The 21043-nt window shown below is 38.5% G+C and overlaps 1 non-coding gene across 1 annotated transcript; it reads left to right on the top strand.

Annotated features, from left to right (window-relative positions):
- The first annotated feature begins 6432 nt into the window (after window positions 1-6432).
- LOC148865392 (U1 spliceosomal RNA) lies at window positions 6433-6592 on the top strand. Its single transcript, XR_016111328.1, has one exon. It is a non-coding gene; the product is annotated as a U1 spliceosomal RNA (small nuclear RNA).
- Window positions 6593-21043: the final 14451 nt, after the last annotated feature.

The raw sequence follows: 21043 nt of genomic DNA on the forward strand, positions 1-21043 counted from the left end.
TTTTGGGTCGTATGAGTCACATGCTCGAATGACATAACACATATAATATTGCTTAATAGACCTCACACACTCAATTTTTTGCTTGTAATTTTTGTTGTTAGAATGCGCCATCCATTCGAAAAGGACGATTGAACTACCATTATTTTATTTTTTAATTGGGAACCATCCAGGCAACTGGTTCCGTTTTACCCCAATCTCCGTCCCTAGACAAAAATTGTTGAATCGATCAATGACCCATTGACCCGAGCAATTGAACAATTGACCCATTTAACGGTTTTGACCATTTTTTATTTTTTTTTAATTTTTGTTGTCAGAATGGAGTGTCTGTTCCGACCGAACGGTTGAACCTTCAACTCGAAAATCGGTGGCCAAAACGGTTATGTTTTTGGGTTGTATAAGTCACACACTCGAATGACATAACACGTATGATTCTGCTTAATGGACCTCACACACTCAATTTTTTGCTTGTAATTTTTGTTGTCAGAACATGCCATTCATTCGAACCAGACGGTTGAACCGTCAACCTCAAAACTGGTGGCTAGAAAAGTGTCAGAACCATAATTTTTTGCTTGTAATTTATGTTATTAGAATGGGCCATTCGTTTGAATCGAACAATCTACCGTCAACCCAAAAACTAATGGAAAATAAGATATATAAGATTCCTTATGTTTGCTTCTTGTAATTTGAGAATTTTTATATATATTGAAGGGAAATCTATTATCATTTGGCAAAAGGGGAGACCACCCACATGTTAGATGGTCCGACCATCTGGTCAATTCAGTGACCCATGATATCATATTTATGAAATAAATTATAAATATTACAGGGTCATTTATGAAAACACCTCCTCTAGTTTTTTGATTTATTGAAACCTATCCTAGTTTGCATTTTATTAAAACATCCCCTATGGTTTATAATCGATTTATTTAATTACCTTTTATTAGATGATGGTGGAAAATGACTAAATTTAATAAAAAAATAGAAATGAAAATACCAATTTCCCCTAATAAGATACAAGTAATCACTCTTTGGCTCAATTTTACATTCTTTTATGAACTATTAAAAATACATTTGGAATAAATAATCAGTAGCGGAGGGGCCTGCTTCGCAAGTGTTGGAATGGAACCGTCGACCCATTGACCTGTTGACCCGTTCAATGGTTTTTGGCCGTTTATTTATTTATTTTTTAATAAGGAACCATCCAGGTAACCGTTTCCGTTTTATCCTAATCTCGGTCCCAAGCAAAAAATCGTTGAATCGGTAAATGACCCATTGACCCAGGCAGTCAAACCGTTAACTCATTCAATGGTTTTTGGTCGTTCTTTTTTATTTTTATTTTTTAATTTTTGTTGTTAGAATGGGCCATCCGTTTGAACCAAACATTCAAATCATCGACCCGAAAACTAGTGGCTAGAATGGTTCCGTCTTCAAGTCATATGAGTCACACGCTTGAATGACATAACATGTATCGTACTGCTTAATGAACCTCACACACTTAATTTTTTGCCTATAATGTTTTTTGTCAAAATGGTTTGTCTATTTTTTTATTTTTATTTTAATTAGAAACCGTCTAGGCAACCAGTTCCGTTTTACCCCAATCTCGGTCCCGATCCAAAAACCATTGAATCGGTCAATGACCCATTGACCTGAGTGGTCAAACCATTAACCCATTTAATGGTTTTTGGCCATTTTTTTTATTTTTATTTTTGTTGTCAAAATGGGCCATCCGTTCAAACCAGATGGTCGAACCGTCAACCTGAAAATCGGTGGCCAAAAGGTTCCATTTTTGGGTTGTATAAGTCACACAGTTGAATGACATAACATATATGATATTGCTTATGGACCTCACACACTCAATTTTTTGCCTATAATTTTTGTTGTCAGAATGAGTCACTCATTCAAATTGGATGGTTGAACTGTCGACCCGAAAATCGGTGGCTAGAACAGTTTTATAATTTTTGTTGTTAGAACGGGCTGTCTGTTCGATTTGAATGGTCGAACCGTCGACCAAAAAACTAGTGGTCAGAATAGTTATGTTTTTGGGTCGCATGAGTCACATGCTCAAATGAAATAGCACATATGATACTATTTAATGGACCTTACAAACTCAATTTTTTGCCTATAATTTATGTTGTTAGAATGGACCATCCGTTCGAACCGGATGGTTGAACCGTTGACCCAAAAACCGATGGCCAGAATGGTTTTGTAATTTTTTGCTTGTAATTTTTATTGTCAAAACAGGCCATCCATTCGAACTGGACTATTGAACCATCGGTTGTCAGAACATTATTAACAACATTTATTAATAATAGTAAGTAATTATACTATTTTATTAAATAATCATTAATGATAGTCTTAATAATATTATTTAGTTATTTTTAATATAACAGTAAATGTTAAATTTATGAATAGGATTTATTAATAATATTCATCAAATTAATAATTATCAAAATTAAATTAAATTAATAATTTATCAGTAATGGTTAGTGATTATAATATTTTATTAAATAATCAATAACAATGCTTTTAATAACATTTTTAATATAACAATAATTACTAAATTTATTAATAGTATTTATTAATAACAATATTTACAATTTTAATTTAAAATAGAATTAAAGTAAATATCTATTTATTAACAATATTTATAATAACAGTAATTATTAATTATAATCACTAATTGTATATTTTTTAAATTACTATAATAATTAGTAATTATTAAATTATAGTAATTAATTACTATAATAATCAGTAATTACTGTTACTTATATGGCAGTGATTACTAGGTTGCTCTCATGTGAGAATCTACTACACGAGTAATTACTGGGGCTTTCATGCGTCGCCCATGCACTGCACTACTGCACGGGCCTGGCGCGCACCCCTACTAAATCTATTACAAACTGTGCATCAGGTGAGAGCAAATGTATATAGATTTTAGTGGGTGCAAAATTTGAATCCGGTTTTCTAATTCTAAACAAAACGCTGGATGCAAGGTTCCGTTTGGAAGGAGTACAAATACAAATTGGATTTGTACTGTATATATTTGCATTTATTCTCCTTCCAAGCTGAGCTTAAGAGTCAAATTGAATTAACCCTTCATAGGGAGATATTCACAATGCATGGTTGCAAGAGACTGTGAGGATGGTGTGAGTACCAGTGTTGCGAGTATCAAATCTGATTTCCAGATGTACACAGCCTTACCCTGCACATATAGGGAGTTGAGAGGCATTCAAATGCCCATTTGCTATACTGTAAAATCTTCTTACCCCCTTCATCCAATTCAAATAGTGCCATGGAAGAGCATTTGAAAGGTGAAGGTACCTTTCAGGTTCCAACTCTTTTTATGGAAGCTACAATGGGATAGGAGTGGTATTCTCTCGAAGGAAAAGTTAAATTTTCCTTCAAGAAGAGGACAATTTCAGTGTTCTCTATCAACAAGAAGTTGAAACAACACACCCCTTTTTCTTTAGTTCTTTTGCAATAGCTGCTTGGATTGATACACACAAAAGTTTTAATGTTTCGTTCATCGATTCAAGATTGGTAAAATGCTCTGCCTCAGGACATGACGAAGAAGGAACAGAATGAGTTTCAGTAGGGAGTTGTTATTGCTTTTCAACTTATATTGGATTTCAGGAGTAGGGGTGTCAATTGGACTGGATTTGTTCCAATCCGATCCAGTCCAATGAGAGTCCATTACAAATGGACCAGGTCCAATCCAATCCAATGAATATTTTGGTTAATTTTGGACCGGTCCAATTCAATGTCTGGATCATCTAATTTGTTCAATTTTGTTTTAACTTAGATTAATTTTAATCCAAACCTGGTCCATTGACACTTATATTCCTATCTTTATCAATGGACCGGATATTGGCTCAATCCAAGCCAATTCAATATAAATTCATTATGGATGGACATGTCCAATTCAATCCAATAAATACTTTGGACCATTAAGTCTAGACTTGTCCAATTCAATGTCTTGTTGATCCGTTCGGTCCTTTCAAATTGATTTTCATTTGGATAGGGTCCAATCCAAAACCGGTCCATTGACACCCCTAGTCAGAAGCAGAGAATTGTATAACACCAGATCCCATATGGGTGACTAAAGCAGTCAACAGACAACTATGTCCTTCCGACTCCTCATTCTGGCTTGCATCAGGCTATTAATTATTAAGACATTCAAACATTGCTCATATGCTGATGGCTCCTATCGGAAACATTGAATAAATGCCTCTATTGCTTTTGTTCTAATGAGATGAGAGATCATTGAAAGGTGATTGCAGCAAAAGGGTACAAGTCTACAGCCTAGCAATCAATTCAAGCTGAATGGCAAGCTCTCATATTGAAACTCTCAAGGAAGCAAAGAGCAAAAATATAAGGCTATTGGTTCTCAGCTGGTACAGAGAGATGAGGGAATATCCCTCAACAGAGTAACACAGTGTATACATATATCCTCTCCACAAGTGGTCTTATTGACAGTCTTGTAGAGCCTGGACCATGGAAATGAGGAGAAAAGATGAACTTCTTCAAATCGTTTACACTAAACAATATTCGTAGTTGAGAGTTTTGTTTCTTTCCCTGCTTTCAAAGTATAATAGGAGACAGGTGAAAGTAGAGTTCGATGTTCCTGGTTTTTGCTAGAATTGAAGGAAAAAATTAAATACATACATTTCATCAATTTCACATCTAAGTGCCTGACTTGTTACTTGTTAGCTCTACATCTTGGATTGGCCACCCTACAAATTGTTTATAAATGGTATGAGGACACAAGTTTTTACTTCTGTGAATCTGAAACGATTGAAGCTGCAACAAATGAATTATGAAGCTATGAACACATCGAAACACTCTCTTTCTGTATTTTGGATGGGCAAACACCATCTAATTCAGACTGCCTTGGTTATAGAGTTATCTGGGTTGGACATTTTTGCATACAGATTGCTTTGGTTATAGAGTTATTTGGGTTAACATTTTTGCATAAACCCAAATAAAATCCAACACAGACAGTTCTATCTTAATAGTTGTCTAGGTGGGTTTCTTCTCCTAAACTACCAATCATAAATTGCATTCTTGACTATATATTTGCATTATACACTAAACAATCGCATATTTGCATGCAGGAGAGCTCTACTCACGACTGACTCTTTATTGAGATGTTATTGGCTTCTATTTGGCTTCAAACATCTGTACAGTGAGAACAAAGCGAACTACTCTTTCTGATTTTTTTTACTGAAGAATACTGTGTGATCTCCACTACTCAAAGTGGTATAAACCAAATTTTATTACAGAGCTTTACTGAATCGCGCAGTCCCTTGAAGAACATTAATTTTCAAATGTTAATTTTCCAATTTACTCTTGAAAATGTTTTTGCAGGCTGAATAATGATGGAGATAAAGGAATTATTTCATGATTATTGTTTTTTTTTTAATCTTTTTGGGTTGCCATTTGATCGTAGAAAAACAGAATGTCTCTGTTCAAATCCTTCGGCAAGAAATGTAATGGAACTAGAACTTGCATCTCTGCATAGAACCTTGCTCCCATCTCATTTGATCTCAGCTTTTAAAGATTGGTTAGAGAGTGAGAAACCAATGGGAAAGCATTTTTCCTACAAATTCTCATTCTCCTTTTGAAACCTCTGAATATGGCTTAAAAACAGTAGCAGTTGCTAGATTTCAAGAGAGTGAAACATAAAGAGAGAATTTGAAGCTGAAATCTGTTTGCATCAAAAGAAGCTACACAGGAGGATAGAAGTGTATTTGCAAAGACATTCACTCCATGTGAGCTGCCAGATGTTCAAGACATTCTGAAGGAAGAAGCAGTTGCTCCCACAATAGAGCAGGATTATAGCTATTAAAGCTGCAATTGTAGATCCTCACACTCTTGAAGAAGTTGCAAAGCTTGAACAGGCTTTGAGGAGTGAAGGTCTTTCCTCTTGCTAATTTACTAAAAGATGTTTCCTTTTGCACTCTCATATGATATCTGGGTGACTTTGGGATTTTTCTCTTTTTGTTAATGTTGAAATTATTTCATGAGTAGACGGTGGAGTGATGCTGAAATTATCTGCCCATTACAATGGAGAAAGCTCATTCCCTCCTCTTTAATTTACTGGTGGGTACTGATCAACATTCATGGTGAAGATGTTCACCAAAGGAAGCTTAGTTTTGAAGCTTATTTCAGGCAGTATTTTCTATACACCTTGCTTTATAAAAATAGGATGCTGATGCATGGTGATGGTAAAGTCCCATATTAGGAGTGACTCAGGAGTCTCCTCGTAGTTTTGTATTGACAACCAATCAATACTCTCATGTGGAAAGCACAAGGTAGGATGCTAACAGTTGGCCTAAGGTTTTCATGTACTTCTAGTCCCACATCGGTAAGAGAGAAAAGAAGCAAGTGAGAGAGGGAGGTATAAGGAGAGACAATGAAGAAAAGAGAAACATACTTACCTGGATGGGGTCGATGGGTGATCAAAAAGGCCCATTGCTTAGGTTGGCGATCTCCATTGCACAAAGGAGGGGTGCCCGCCTAACATCTCCCCGAGTGGGAGAGTGTACGTCATAATTTGTGGTAGTGGGGGAACGCGTTAGCGCGGCCCCTACCCAATACTAAAATCAAGTTTTAATTCGATTAACCATTCGTTGAATGTGAATTCATAGTTTCATCTCTGATTCAGCCTAAAATGGATTGTTTCATCTCTGATTCAGCCTATAATGGATTTTCGATAGAACTTGTTTGTGATGCGAATAACAGTCTTTCTACACTTAATTTACATGTAAATGGATTCATTACTCTTGTATTTCAGTTCAGGGTATGAAAGGAGACATTAGGAGAAAAACAAGGCAAATCGGATGATTTTTCATAGTTTCGGCACTGCTCAGTAATCTGGCCCTAACTCTCGTATCCGAAATCCGATTGGGCTGATTCAAGACTCAATGGAAAGATAAGAGAGAAAGTTACAACTTTAATGTTTTGGGCTTTCACAGATTCGACCAGCATCGAAGTCAAATTTGGGCCCGAAATTGAGGCAAATTCATAGCAAGGCCCAATTCGCAGTTGAAGCTCAACTGGCAGAAAAGACTTACAGCAGCCCAATTCGCTGAGGAAGCCTAATACGAATGCAAGAACAAGAAACTAAGAAGAGCCTACCAGATTTAAATTTGTGATGTAATTCTAGAAAGTTAAAGATTGAGATCATTAGATAAGAGATAAGATAAGATAGGATCAGTTTAACCTGGATTATCTATTCTAGAGATAACTCCAAGTGGTTGTAACAGCCCCCCTCCCTAAACTATATCAAGGGTTGGGCAAACCAGCTCAAGGCATCAATGAATAATTGAATTAATCAATTACTAAAGTCCCTCTTAAGACAATCAAGAAAATCATCAAGAAACTTCAAGAAGGAGATCATCAAATCAAGAAAGCTTCAAGAAGGAGGTGGCGACAAGAAGAAGAGGAGATCTCAGTTCCATAGGCGAATTCATAAGTTCTTTCTTTCTTCTTGTTTGCTTTATTTCCTTTATCATGAACTGATTTGTTTATAGCTAGGGCTGTGGAAAGCCTAACCATGATAATGAATCTATTTTTATCATTATGATTTATCCAAGATCGTGATTTCCATATAACCTATGAGTTATTTGCTTAATGCGATTAGGAGTGGTCATCTCTTAATTGATTAGGTTTATATGAATGAATCGGGAGAGGAATTCATATGTTTGACCACATAATTCATGGTGTGAATTGAATGGTATATAGGGATATATACACATGAATCATCTGAATATATGAGTTTTTCTTGCATTTAATGCATCTCTATCATTGAGAACTCTAGTTGAGGGATCGAGGGGTTACTTGATAGAAATAGGTTTAATATATCTTGGGAAAGAATATTAAATAAAATTGGAAAAAACTTCAACTTATGGGAATGACAAATGATCTTGGTTAATCTTATCCATTAATATTCATTGGAATGGTTAGGTGGACCAATGGTCCTAGCGATTTCACTCAATCACTACATATTTGGTTATTAATTGCCCTTGCTTTTATTTTTTTTTATATTTTTTATTTTCAGTAGTTCTTACTCTTAAATCTAAAATTCGATTGTCCAAATAATTAGGGAAGCCTGTAGTTCTAATACTTATTTTATTAAATCCCCGTGGGAACGATATTTTTTATACTACTTGATAACTAGTGCACTTGCTAGAGTTATAATCATAGCTATCAAGTTTTTGGTGCCCTTGCTGGTGATTTAATCCTAAAATAATATCAGAACTTGTTAACCTTGGTTAATTTGGATTTTTTTTCTTTATTTAAAGAGATGCTTGGGAAGTATCCTCACCATGGAATACCAATTTGGCATCAAATTCTAACTTTTTATAATGGTATTACTCCATCCTATCGCTTCATTATTGATGCAGCTGCAAGTGGCACAATCATGAGAAAAACACCAGAGGAAGCTTATGATCTAGTGGAAGAGATGGTGTCGAACAGTTACTAGTGGAGTAATGACCGTATTGATTGAAGGGGAGTACACCGCATCGATTCCCTTGCAGCCATATCTGCCCAACTTGCTAGTCTGAATAAAAAATTTGATACTTTTAATATTGCAACAATGAATACATCATCTAACATCCCATGTGATTTCTGTTGTCAAATAGGACATACTAATTATGACTGTCCTTTAGGTAATCCTTTTGCTTCACATGAGCATGCTAATTTTATCTCTCATACTGGCAGGTCGAATTTCAACCCCTACTCAAACACATACAACTTAGGCTGGAGGAATCATCCAAATTTTTCATAGAACAACAACCAGCAAAAAACACCCATGGGATTCCAACAACAGCCACCCCACAAGAAAAGAAGAGTAATTTGGAAGAAATGATTTCTAAGTTCATCAATGCTATTGAAGCAAAGCTCCAAGAACATGATAAAAGATTCTCAAATCAAGAGGCAGCTATTAAGAACTTAGAAGTTCAAGTGGAACAGATTGTGAGCACGCTGTCAGAAAGAAGAGAGGGACGATTGCCTAGCAATATAGAGAAGAACCCAAGGGAGCAAGTGAATGCCATTACCTTAAGAAGTGGAAAGACTATTGGCGAGATCAAGGATGACGATCAAAAAGTTGAGGTAGCCGATTCTCAAATGGAGATCGAAGGGAGTACACCTAAACTGAATATAGATGCTATTAAACTTCCCCTCCCCTACCCTAAAAAAGTTTTGAAAGCTAACTTGGATGAGGAAGTTAAGGAGGTTTTGAAATATGTGGAGGCCAGTCAAGAAGGGTTCAAGCCAAGACAAGGTAATGCTCATTATATTATGTTGAGATTTCTAATAAGAGACCGTTACCCTCTGCTTTGCAGGCCCCTATTCCAGATTTGAACCCACCCATTATGGATGGAAGGGGAGCACACCGAAAGCTGAAACCACAAGAGTTAGAGGATCCGATTCACGATAGGGAAGTTTGTTTTTCCTTTTTCTTTTTGTTTTTACATTTCTAGTTTAGTTTTTCTGCCATTTCATTGAATTTAACCTCACATTGGGGACAATGTAAGTTTTAAGTGTGGAGGAAGGGATTTAGGATTTAGGTTGTGTTCTAAAATTTTATTTAGGTCGTGTTTTTATCCAGAAAAAAACAAGAAAAAAAAGAAGACTCAACTCTTTCGGAATCAATTGAAACAATATTCTGAGAAAATTCTTGTGGACCTTGTAATGAGGTACAATTAAGAAGTACACGACCTATCTGAAGCCATTTCCAGTTAAGCTAATCCTAAATTTAGGTTTAAATAAATAGGGTGAATATTTTTGGTAGGATGAAACATAAAATGCACCTACCAGCCAAGTAATTCAATAGTAGGATGGAGCATAAAATACACCTATTAGCCAACAATTCAAATAGTAGGAAAGAGCATAAAATGCACCTACTAACCAAGTAACCCTAAAAGTGAGATGGAGCATAAAATGCACTCACTTCCACCAAGGAGAGAAAAAGAAAAAAGAAAAAAAAAAGAAAAGAGAAAACAAAGAGAAAAGAGAGAGAGAGAGAGAGGAGATAAAAATGTTTTCCCTAGTTTACTACTTGGTTTATAGTAGCAAAAATTGGATTGACTGATGAATGAGTTGTGTATGAATTGGTTGTGTTGATTTAACGGTATGCAATAGTTAACCTAGAATATTTGTGGAGAAAGATGAAGGAGAGTTGAGTTTAAAAATCGGTAGGATAGTTAGTTTGTTCCAGGTTTATTTTTTTGAGTTTTGTCTTGCCCGAGGACGGACAAAGTTTAAGTGTGGTGGGATTTGATGCGAATAAAATTTATCATATTCTTATCTATGGATATTCAATCTTTCTACACTTAATTTACATTTAAATGGACTCATTACTCTTGTATTTCGGTTCAGGGCATGAAAGAAGGCATCAGGAGAAAAACAAGGCAAATCGGATGATTTTTCATAGTTTCAGCACCGTTCAGTAATCTGGGCCTGACTCTCGTATCCGAGATCCGATTGGGCTGATTCAAGACTCAATGGAAAGATAAGAGAGAATTCTATAACTTTAATGTTTGGGCTTTCGCAGATTCGGTGTGTATCGAAGTCAAATCTGGGCCCGAAGTCAAGGCAAATTCATAGGAAGGCCCAATTCGCAGCTGAAGCTCAACTGGTAGAAAAGACTTGCAGTAGCCCAATTCGCAGAGGAAGCCTAATATGAATGCAAGAACAAGAAACTGAGAAGAGTCATACTAGATTTAAATTTGTGATGTAATTCTAGAAAGTTAAAGATTGAGATCATTAGATAAGAGATAAGATATGATAGGATCAGTTTAACCTGGATTATCTATTCTAGAGATAACTCCAAGTGGTTGTAACAGCCCCCCTCCCTAAACTATATCAAGGGTTAGGCGAACCAGCTCAAGGCGTCAATGAATAATTGAATTAATGAATTACTGAAGTCCCTCTGAAGACAATCAAGAAGATCATCAAGAAACTTCAAGAAGGAGATCAACAAATCAAGAAAGCTTCAAGAAAGAGGTGGCGGCAAGAAAAAGAGGAGATCTCAACTCCACGGGCGAATTCATGAGTTCTTTCTTTCATCTTGTTTGATTTATTTCCTTTATTATGAACTGATTTGTTTATAGCTAGGGCTGTGGGAAGCCTAACCATGATAATGAATCTATTTTTATCATTATGATTTATCCAAGATCGTGATTTCCATATAACCTATGAGTTATTTGCTTAATGCGATTAGGAGTGGTCATCTCTTAATTGATTAGGTTTATATGAATGAATCGGGAGAGGAATTCATATGTTTGACCACATAATTCATGGTGTGAATTGAATGGTATATAGGGATATATACACATGATTCATCTGAATATATGAGTTTTTCTTGCATTTAATGCATCTCTATCATTGAGAACTCTAGTTGAGGGATCGAGGGGTTACTTGATAGAAATAGGTTTAATATATCTTGGGAAAGAATATTAAATAAAATTGGAAAAAACTTCAACTTATGGGAATGACAAATGATCTTGGTTAATCTTATCCATTAATATTCATTGGAATGGTTAGGTGGACCAATGGTCCTAGCGATTTCACTCAATCACTACATATTTGGTTATTAATTGCCCTTGCTTTTATTTTTTTTTATATTTTTTATTTTCAGTAGTTCTTACTCTTAAATCTAAAATTCGATTGTCCAAATAATTAGGGAAGGCTGTAGTTCTAATACTTATTTTATTAAATCCCCGTGGGAACGATATTTTTTGTACTACTTGATAACTAGTGCACTTGCTAGGGTTATAATCATAGCTATCAATTTGCTTGCTTCAAATCCATCTTGACGTTGTTATTGGATCTAAACTTTCTATCATCACCCAACCCGTATTCCTAATCTAAAAACTTGATTTGTAGCTCTTAGTTGAATTCAAGCCTGGAATTCCTCAGTCTTAGAGGCTAAATCTTCAGCTGGAGATGATGGGGGCTTCACAATGCCATATTTGTTATTGGATAGTTCTAAGCTGATTAAAGTTGCGGCAAAGGGTTATGTTTCTAGTCAGGGAGTCTCCTACAAGAGAGTTATGTTTCTGGCCACGGATATTCTCTCCCTTGCTTGAAACATGGAGATTTCCTTTTTCTTTTGTGAATAGATGCTCGAATTCTGTCCCATCAAAGTTGCAGCAAAGGGTTTCCTTGGGCTTCAGATTTGGTTTGGCTCTCCCCTGGAATGGTTGTTTGTAGACCATGAAAAAGATAAGCCATGACAGACTGTTGTTAGTTTGGTTTGGTGTTTGATGTATCTGTTTAGTTTGTGACCTTGTAAGTTTGTTTTCTTAGTGACCCAGGAAATATCACCTTTCAATTGTGGCAACATTTTCAATCCCAAGAGTCATCTGCATTCTCCCAAACAAATTCTTTTCTCTGCTCCTAATGATCTTTTCCTTTCTAGACTATTTGCTTTTGGTTTGAATTTCTAATGAAACTAAGGGCTAAAGAATTGCAACATTAGTCAGGAACACGAATTGGGTTTTGACTGATTTTAACAATGAGAATGCCAGCATAGTAGTCAAGGTATAAAATTGTGAAAGTTCAGAAGTCCATGAAGAAGGAAGAAACTGCACTGTCAACAACAAGTCATGGTGTTCTATTTTAATTAATCAACACAGTGTAACTTTTGTTTGTTATTGAAGTAAATTAGTAATATGTTATCTTCTGTCGATCATAAGCATTCTTTTGATGTTATTTGGTAGCAATATGTTGTTTTCATGATTAGCCACATTAAATACAATTAGAAGACCACCAAAGTGACTCATTTCTTTCAGGATACCCCTTCATATTCTTTATTGGGTTCTTTTAAATATTGTTGTTATGTAATTTTGAATTGCAAAATTCATCATTGATTTTCATGAACTCATGTTTATCTAAACTGAAAAGTAAACATGGTTAATTGATTATTGCAATACTCCTATGGGGACACAAGTTTTTATTGCTAATGGAGATTGCAATCAATTTTTTGTGCTAAGTACCTCGTCATTCGGTCTGCTTCCAAGTGGCTGATGATTCCAAGGCCGAAGTGGAGAATTTTGATTTTCATGAACTCATGTTTATCTAAACTGAAAAGTAAACATGGTTAATTGATTATTGCAATACTCCTATGGGGACACAAGTTTTTATTGCTAATGGAGATTGCAATCAATTTTTTGTGCTAAGTACCTCGTCATTCGGTCTGCTTCCAAGTGGCCGATGATTCCAAGGCCGAAGTGGAGAATTTTGCTGGGTGAGGACCTGGATGCCGAGTTGACCAAGCCAAGCTGGGAGTGGACTAGGTGTCGAGCTGACCAGATCGAGCTGGGGGCATGTTAGGTGCCGAGCTGACCGGAGGGCCGAGTTGCATATTAGGTGCCGAGTTGACCAGAGGGCCATGTTAGACAATGTATGCCCTTAGATCCAATCAGAATGATGTACATTATGACATTTATTGTAAATGAATAAAGTACATATTTGATTCATGTTATTGTGGTGTGTTTCTGTGTAATACCCTTAAACTGGACACATATGAGACTCGTGTTAGTTTAGAATGTTCACAACTGTTGGATAGATCTGGGGAGATTTATCCTGCTAAGGCTGACACTGATGTGCCGTCAAGTTGGTTGGGGTAGCCTATCTCAACTACCAGGGTGAGACCTGAGGTACATGCAGTGTAGGTTTACTTGAAACCCTGAACCGAACCAGAATTTTAGTATTGCCCTAGAACTTGGTGATTAGTGGGAAAAACTGGAATGTTACACCTGACCCCTAGACTCGATTATGCTACTACACTAGGTGTCAGGAATCAATGTCAGAGGACCCATGGTGGCTAACCCAGTGAGGTCACTTCGATGCTTAAGTCAGTACTCTCATAGTAGACTGCGAGCTAAAAATCATAAAGTATGAGAGCTACAATATGCTTACTTTCCCCCACTATGCCACTGGGGTTGGTGCCTTTATATAGGCATTGTTTGGCGTGGGCTTCACGCACCGCATCCGAGATTTCCAAGAGGTCGTCTAAGTGGTCCGAGATTCCCGAAGGCAACTGCCATGCATGTTGGCCACCCTCCGGAACGTTTGGTACGTGGGCCAACTTCCAAGGATCGTGGGAGTGTTGGGATATGCATGCCAAATTTGTCGGTGAGCATGTCTCGCAGGTTGCTACCTGAACCTCAGTCAGGCCGACACGCCCTTGAGGAGGTCGCTCCTTGCATCGAGGTCACTTCGGCTAGTGACGAGGTGCTTCTAGCCGTCCTGAGTTGTAGTCCAGGTCGCCAGGTCGGTGCCTATGCCAAGTCGCCAGGTCGGGACACCATCATCTTGGCTAAGGTAAGTTGTTGCCTAAGTGATTCCGAGTGTCACCTAGTTGTTCCGAGATGCCACGTATCACAATGTCATTGGAGGGCCAAATCTGCCCTAAATTGTGAAAGTTAAGAAGTCCATGAAGAAGGAAGAAACTGCATTGTTAAGAACATGTCATGGTGTTCTATTTTAATTAATCAACACACTGTAACTTCAGTTATTGAAGTAAATTAGTAATACGTTATCTTCTGTCGATCATAAGCATTCTTTTGATGTTATTTGGTAGCAATTGTTAGACAGCTTGATTCATGTTCCCTTGGTATGTTTCTGTGTAATACCCTTAAACTGGACACTTAATGAGACTCGTGTTAGTTTGGAATGTTCATAGCCAGTGGGTCGGTCTGGGAGACCTATCCTGATAAGGCTGACACTGTGGTGCCACCAAGTCGGTTGGGGTGGCTTGTCTCAGCTACCAGGGTGAGACCCTAGGCACATACAGTGGGGGATTAATTGAATCTTTGAACTGTACCAGATTTCCAGTATTGCCCTGGACCATTGAGATTAATGGGCAAAACTAGAAAGTTACACCCGACCCCTAGACTCGATTAGGATACTGCACTAGATGTCGGATTTGGCTGTCTTTGATGTACCAATCAGTGAGATCCTTAGCGGGGGTCAAAACCTGGGTATGTTGGGACAATCCGAGAATTCATCTGAGTGGGTGATCATAGTGACAGGATCAGCCCCTTTGTCAGACAAAGGTAATGATCAGGGATGCACTCTCACTGTTGGAAACCAAGACTGCCGGCAGCCGATTTCAACCGTTGAGATTTGTTTTGCAAAGTATATTTTATATGAGATATAAAAGTATATATATTATGGTTTCTAAATTGTTTGCAAAAGGGTTTTAATTCCCGGGATCCATATAAGTTGAGAGTGCAACACTGTTCCTTGCGTCGAGGGAGAGGTCCTCTTTTGTCGGGCAATGTATGATCATTAAGGGCTGAGAGGTTAAGTGTAAGACCATTGAGGATAATACCTGATGGGCTAATCTTGCATCTGCCCACAGTCCCTGGGTGTTACAAGGTGGCTTGGCCCAGGGACCACTTAGGGTAAGTGTTGGGCCCATAGAGCCCATTCGATGGGTTTCAGGGGGTGCACTGTCTTTAACAGTGTATTCGACCAGGCCTTGTAACAAAGGTTGGGCTGAACCCATGTGGCTGATGTGTAGATCAATGCTTGGGTCCCACGCCATACAAGGAAGCCCAACTAGGCAGCAATTAGGAAGGTTAAGTGAGCACATAAGCTTAATGGGCCTAAAAGCCCATTTCGAATTGGGCTATTTATTTAGTTAATTAAATGGGCGAATTCTGAGATGGATTAGCAGATAGGATAGGGTCTTAATCCTATCCACTCAGAGAGTCCAGACCTGAATGTGATTCAGATCTAGAAACCTCCTAATGGGATTAGGAGAAAGCTAATCTAATCTATAGATAAGATAAGGGTTTATCCTTATCACTAGAAGAGAAGGCTGATCCAAATATGATTTGGATAAGCAGCTCCTAATGGACTAGGAGCTGATCTTTTAAGTCAACAAAAGGAGGGGGCAACAGTTTTTAGGAGACATACATCAGATCCTCTTTAGTGCTGAAACAAGAAGAGAGTTTTCTGCACCCTGCGAATACTCTCTTGCTGCCTCCCTGTTCTTGCCGCCCTGTTTGCCAGTTCGATCTCCAGTTGTGGGAGAAGTCAAGATTGGATCTTGACATCAGTTCTTTGAGAAAGGATTGAAAGGAAGCTGTGTTCATGTACCATTCTATTGATTCTTGCGAAGGACAGAGTTCTTGGGGAAGAACACTACTGATTCTGCTCCATCCTGCACTGCGCCATCTTTAGTGGGAGCAGTCTTTGGATCCTTCCTTGGGCGTGAACACTTTTGTTGGGAGATATTACTTCTCCGTATCAGGTATAATTCTCTCCTATTCCTTTTGGTTCAGATCTGGTTCAGTTTAAGGTTCAAGAATGATCTTTGAAAATATGATTTTCTAAATAGGGAATGTGATTCCCATTTGAAGGGAGAGAAAATTTTTGAAATTCGCCCCTTACTCTGCAATCTTTGGGCGTCCATGGGATGGATCTCTCATCCCTTTCAGTGGTATCAGAGCCATGGTTCAAATCTTGAACCATTCTGTTTCTGATCTGAACCTACGCAATTAGGGAGAAGGCGTTCTACCCAATTTGCGCAGATATGGGTTTTGGGAAATTTGTTCCCAAAACAAATGGGCAAATAATCTGAAATTAATTTTAAATAAATCTGATTATTATTTAGAATTGTTCTTTATAATTTTCTTGATTTATGGGCTGTTCGTACAAGAGGAGATCGAATTCTTGGTTTGCACAGGGAACCTGCGATTTTGCAGTTCTTGAATTATTTTTTGGGTCTGTAAATATTTTTTTTTCTAGACTCAATGTATAGGTATTCGATCTGATGTAATTATTAATAGAAATAGGATTTCTATTTTTTTTTTTGGATCGAAGATGGTGGCGTAAAAAAGGAGATTTCGTAGAGAAGGAGATTTCGCAAATGGGAGAAACACTATCTGCAATTTGCAGTTTGTGAAACTGCATTCTGTGATCTAACCTCTGTTTTGCAGGATGGATTGTGCGAACAACCCTGATTGACTGATTCTTGTTTTTTTTCTTTTATCAGTATTTAATTTCAGATTATTTTCTTGAATTAAGGATTTAATTAAAAATCAAACCCTAGACCCATTCGAACCGAGATTGGTTCAAACTTTTTGGACCAATTCTAGGGTTTAATCAAGGCTGAAAGTTAGCCCTAATTTCCCACTAATGGGCCTAAGGATTGATATTTAATTAAATGGTTAATTCGGCCCAACCTGTAAAGGCCCAGTTTTAAATAGTTAAAACTGCAAAAGCCCATTTTAAAGGATAAAGCTATATGGGCCAAACTGGGTAATCCTAATTCAGCCCATATACCTAGATAATATTAATGGTTAATATTATGGAATTTTAACGGGCTTCCAATGGGCCTTACAGATAATTAATTGATTGAATCAATTTATCCCTGCATGTGATGTATGGATGTGTGATGTGCTACGTACATGGGCCATAAGCACTTGGCCCATGCTCATTCGACAGTGGCTCTTGCGCACACCATGGCTGAATGCACATCATTGCCATGGTGTCCCTTTTGGTCATTGGATGACCTCCCTCAGTGGTGGGCTGCACACTTCATCAAGAGGTTACGTGCGGAACCCTAGCCGATTTAGGCCCACCGAAATCTGGCTTTATGAAAGTCAGTGGGAGCCACTTTGGTTTGACCTAAATCAAACTAGGGCATAATTTTATTCCCTCCAGCTAATATGAGTGCATGTGATAGGGAGATTCATATGATGAACTCTCTAAAGGCCTTCCATCATTAGCATGAGGATGGGTCCTTCAGTAATGAGGAAACGCACTAGAAAATGGACTATCCATTTGCTGTTGGGCTTGTCTGGGTGTTTCATAAGATGATAGGGGCATCATAGACCAATGTGGGCGGGGCTTCACCAGAAAATGGGAACTCTCTCACGGTACCTTGGCGTTCACGAATATGATGGGTAAGCACTCACTGGACAGAAAGGTTTACCTGAAAACGGCTATGAACATTGTCTGACAGAGGCCAAAGGGAAAACTCATATGATGAGTGGATATGATCCTTCACAGATAGGTAGTGGGGTTATGCAGCTGAAACAGTTGGCTCCATGCACCCTATGTGATTTCCCACATTTCCAGAGACAACCCGTAGTCTCCGTCACTGAGAAAGGAGGGAAATCTCATAGATGAATAAATGGAAATGGATCGTAGATTAAAATCCATATCTATGAAATGAACATGAATCAAATTAGGATGTGGACTGATGTTTGCTCTTTTATCAGAAAATGGCAAACGGATCTTTTGCAAAACTGCTTGATGACAACAAGTTGAAGGGTCCAATCTATGCTGACTGGTACAGGAACCTTATGCTGGTCCTAGCTTCTGAAAAACTGGATAAAGTGGCAAAAAAAAAATCCTACCCTGGAGCGTCCGGGTGATAGGGCTTCTAAGGCCCGAAGGAGAGACTATCAAGAATGGGAGGAGAAAAACTCCCTTGCCCGGTGTTACGTCATTGCCTCCTTGGACAACCCGATACAGAGGCAGTTCGATCAGATCGAACTTGCCAAAGACATATTGGACAGTCTCAGGACAATATATGAAGAGCAGAATCGTTCAACTCGACAAAAGGTCTTGAAATAGTTCATGACCGTTCAAATGTCCAAGGGTCAACAATTCATGACCATTGTCTTCGGATGATGGGATACATCAACGAACTGGAGGCTCTTGGATCCAGGCTGGACCTTGCAACCCGGATAGATGCTATCCTTAACTCTTTGCCTCCTTCCTTTAATCCGTTCATCATGAACTATAACATGAACAAGCTGAATGTCAGCTTGCAAGAGCTCAGCAATATGTTGCAAAGAGCTGAAGAACTGATTAGGAAGGATGAGCCTGTAGCCATGCTTGTTGAAGCTGGCAAGACATGCAAGAGAAAGAGGAAGGCAAAGAAGGCTCAGAAGAAAGCCACTAAGAGCAAGAAGCAGAAGAAAGATAAAGCATCGGATGCCTGTCACTTCTGCAAGAAGACCGGCCACTGGAAAATGAATTGTCCTGCCTACCTGGAATCCAAGAAAGGTAACTTCAAAACTTGTGTTATAGAAACCAATTTGTTGGTAGCTTCTACATCCTAGTGTATTGACTCCGGGCCTTCAACTCATGCGTGTAACTCACTACAGGAGTTCAAGGTAAGCAGAAGGCTGAGTGAAGGAGAAGTCACACTCTACTTGGGGACTACTGCAACTGTTGCAGCCGTGGCCATAGGAACCATGGAGTTAATTTTTAGAGAAGGAACAATTGAAGTGAAAGATTGTCTTTATGTGCAAAATTTAAGGAGAATTTTGATTTCTGTCTCAAAACTGTGTGCAGATGGTTATTCTGTCTTCTTTAGTAATACGATTACTATTAAAAGAAACAACAGATTCATCGCATACAGGGAACTGGAGAACGGTCTCTATGTTCTAAATCCTTCTCTAGAAACTCACATAACCGAAACTACGTCGGCTGAAATCCCCAAGAAGAGAGCCCGTGATATAGTTCATCCCACGTGTCTGTGGCATTACCGACTTGGCCACATCGGTGTTGACCGAATCACAAGGTTGGTAAAGGATGGTCCTTTGGATTTTCTAACTGTAGAAGATCTTCCCACTTGTGAGCCTTGCCTACAAGGCAAGATGACGAAACGACCATTTAACGGTAAGCCTGAAAGATGTACATGCACACTTGACCTAATACATACTGATGTATGTGGTCCCCTGAGTGTTAGGACACGAAATCAACACGTGTATTTCATCACCTTCACAGATGATTTTTCACGATACGGTTACGTGTACCTAATGAGACACAAGTCTGAATCCTTTGAAAAGTTCAAAGAGTTTAGACAAGAGGTCGAGAAACAGTTAGGGAGAGAAATTAAAGCCCTTCGATCAGATCGAGGTGGCGAGTATCTCTCTATCGAATTCAAGGACTACTTAAAGGACAATGGGATAGTATCACAATTAGCTCCTCTTGCTACACCACAACTTAACGGTGTTTCGGAGAGGAGGAAAAGGACCTTATTGGATATGGTCCGGTCGCTTCTCATACACTCAGAGTTACCCACATCCTTTTGGGGTTACGCATTAGAGACTGCGATTTATGTGCTGAATCGGGTTCCAACCAAATCGATTCTGAATACTCCATATGAACTTTGGATCGGAAAGAAACCAAGTATCAGACACTTGAAAATTTGGGATTGTCTAGCACACGTTAAAAGAACGAGTGCGAACAAGTTGGAATCCAAGACCAGCCGTTGCCTATTTGTAGGCTACCCAAAAGGCACTGTAGGTTACCTATTCTATGACCCAATTGAGCAGAAAGTGTTCTGCAGTCGTAATGCGCAATTCTTGAAAACCGACTATATCTTGGACACCCATCGTCAGGAAGTTGTTCTTGATCTGGAGAGCTCAGGAGCAGTGGGAGATGTCCCACAAGTTCCAGGTAGTGACCAACTTAGAAGATCCACTCGGGTATCCAGGCCACCAGTCCGTTATGGTTATGACCAAGATAGTTACCTGGTGGAAACCTTGACTAGTGAGGAGGATCCCGTGTCTTACACGGAAGCTATGTTGGACATAGATTCCCAGAAGTGGGTGGAGGCCATGAGAGCAGAGATGGACTCAATGGAGACCAATGGAGTCTGGATTCTAGTAGATCCGCCCTCCGGGGTAAAAGCAATCGGTTGCAAATGGATTTACAAGAGGAAGAAGGGCCCCGATGGTAGGGTTGAGACCTTCAAAGCTCGTCTGGTGGCGAAAGGGTACACTCAGAAAGAGGGCATCGATTATGAGGAAACCTTTTCACCTGTGGCCATGCTTAAATCCAATAGGATCCTGCTAGCTGTAGCAGCATACCATGATTATGAGATTTGGCAAATGGATGTCAAAACTACATTCCTGAATGGAGATCTTACTGAAGATATCTATATGCAGCAGCCGCAAGGCTTCATAACTGCGGGTCAGGAAAACATGGTATGTAAACTTAATAGATCCATTTATGGACTTAAGCAAGCTTCTAGAAGTTGGAACATCCGTTT

Source organism: Nelumbo lutea, chromosome 3 (genome assembly GCF_056320005.1).
Source record: "Nelumbo lutea isolate HS-2025 chromosome 3, American lotus-T2T, whole genome shotgun sequence".
NCBI classification, from domain to species: domain Eukaryota; kingdom Viridiplantae; phylum Streptophyta; class Magnoliopsida; order Proteales; family Nelumbonaceae; genus Nelumbo; species Nelumbo lutea.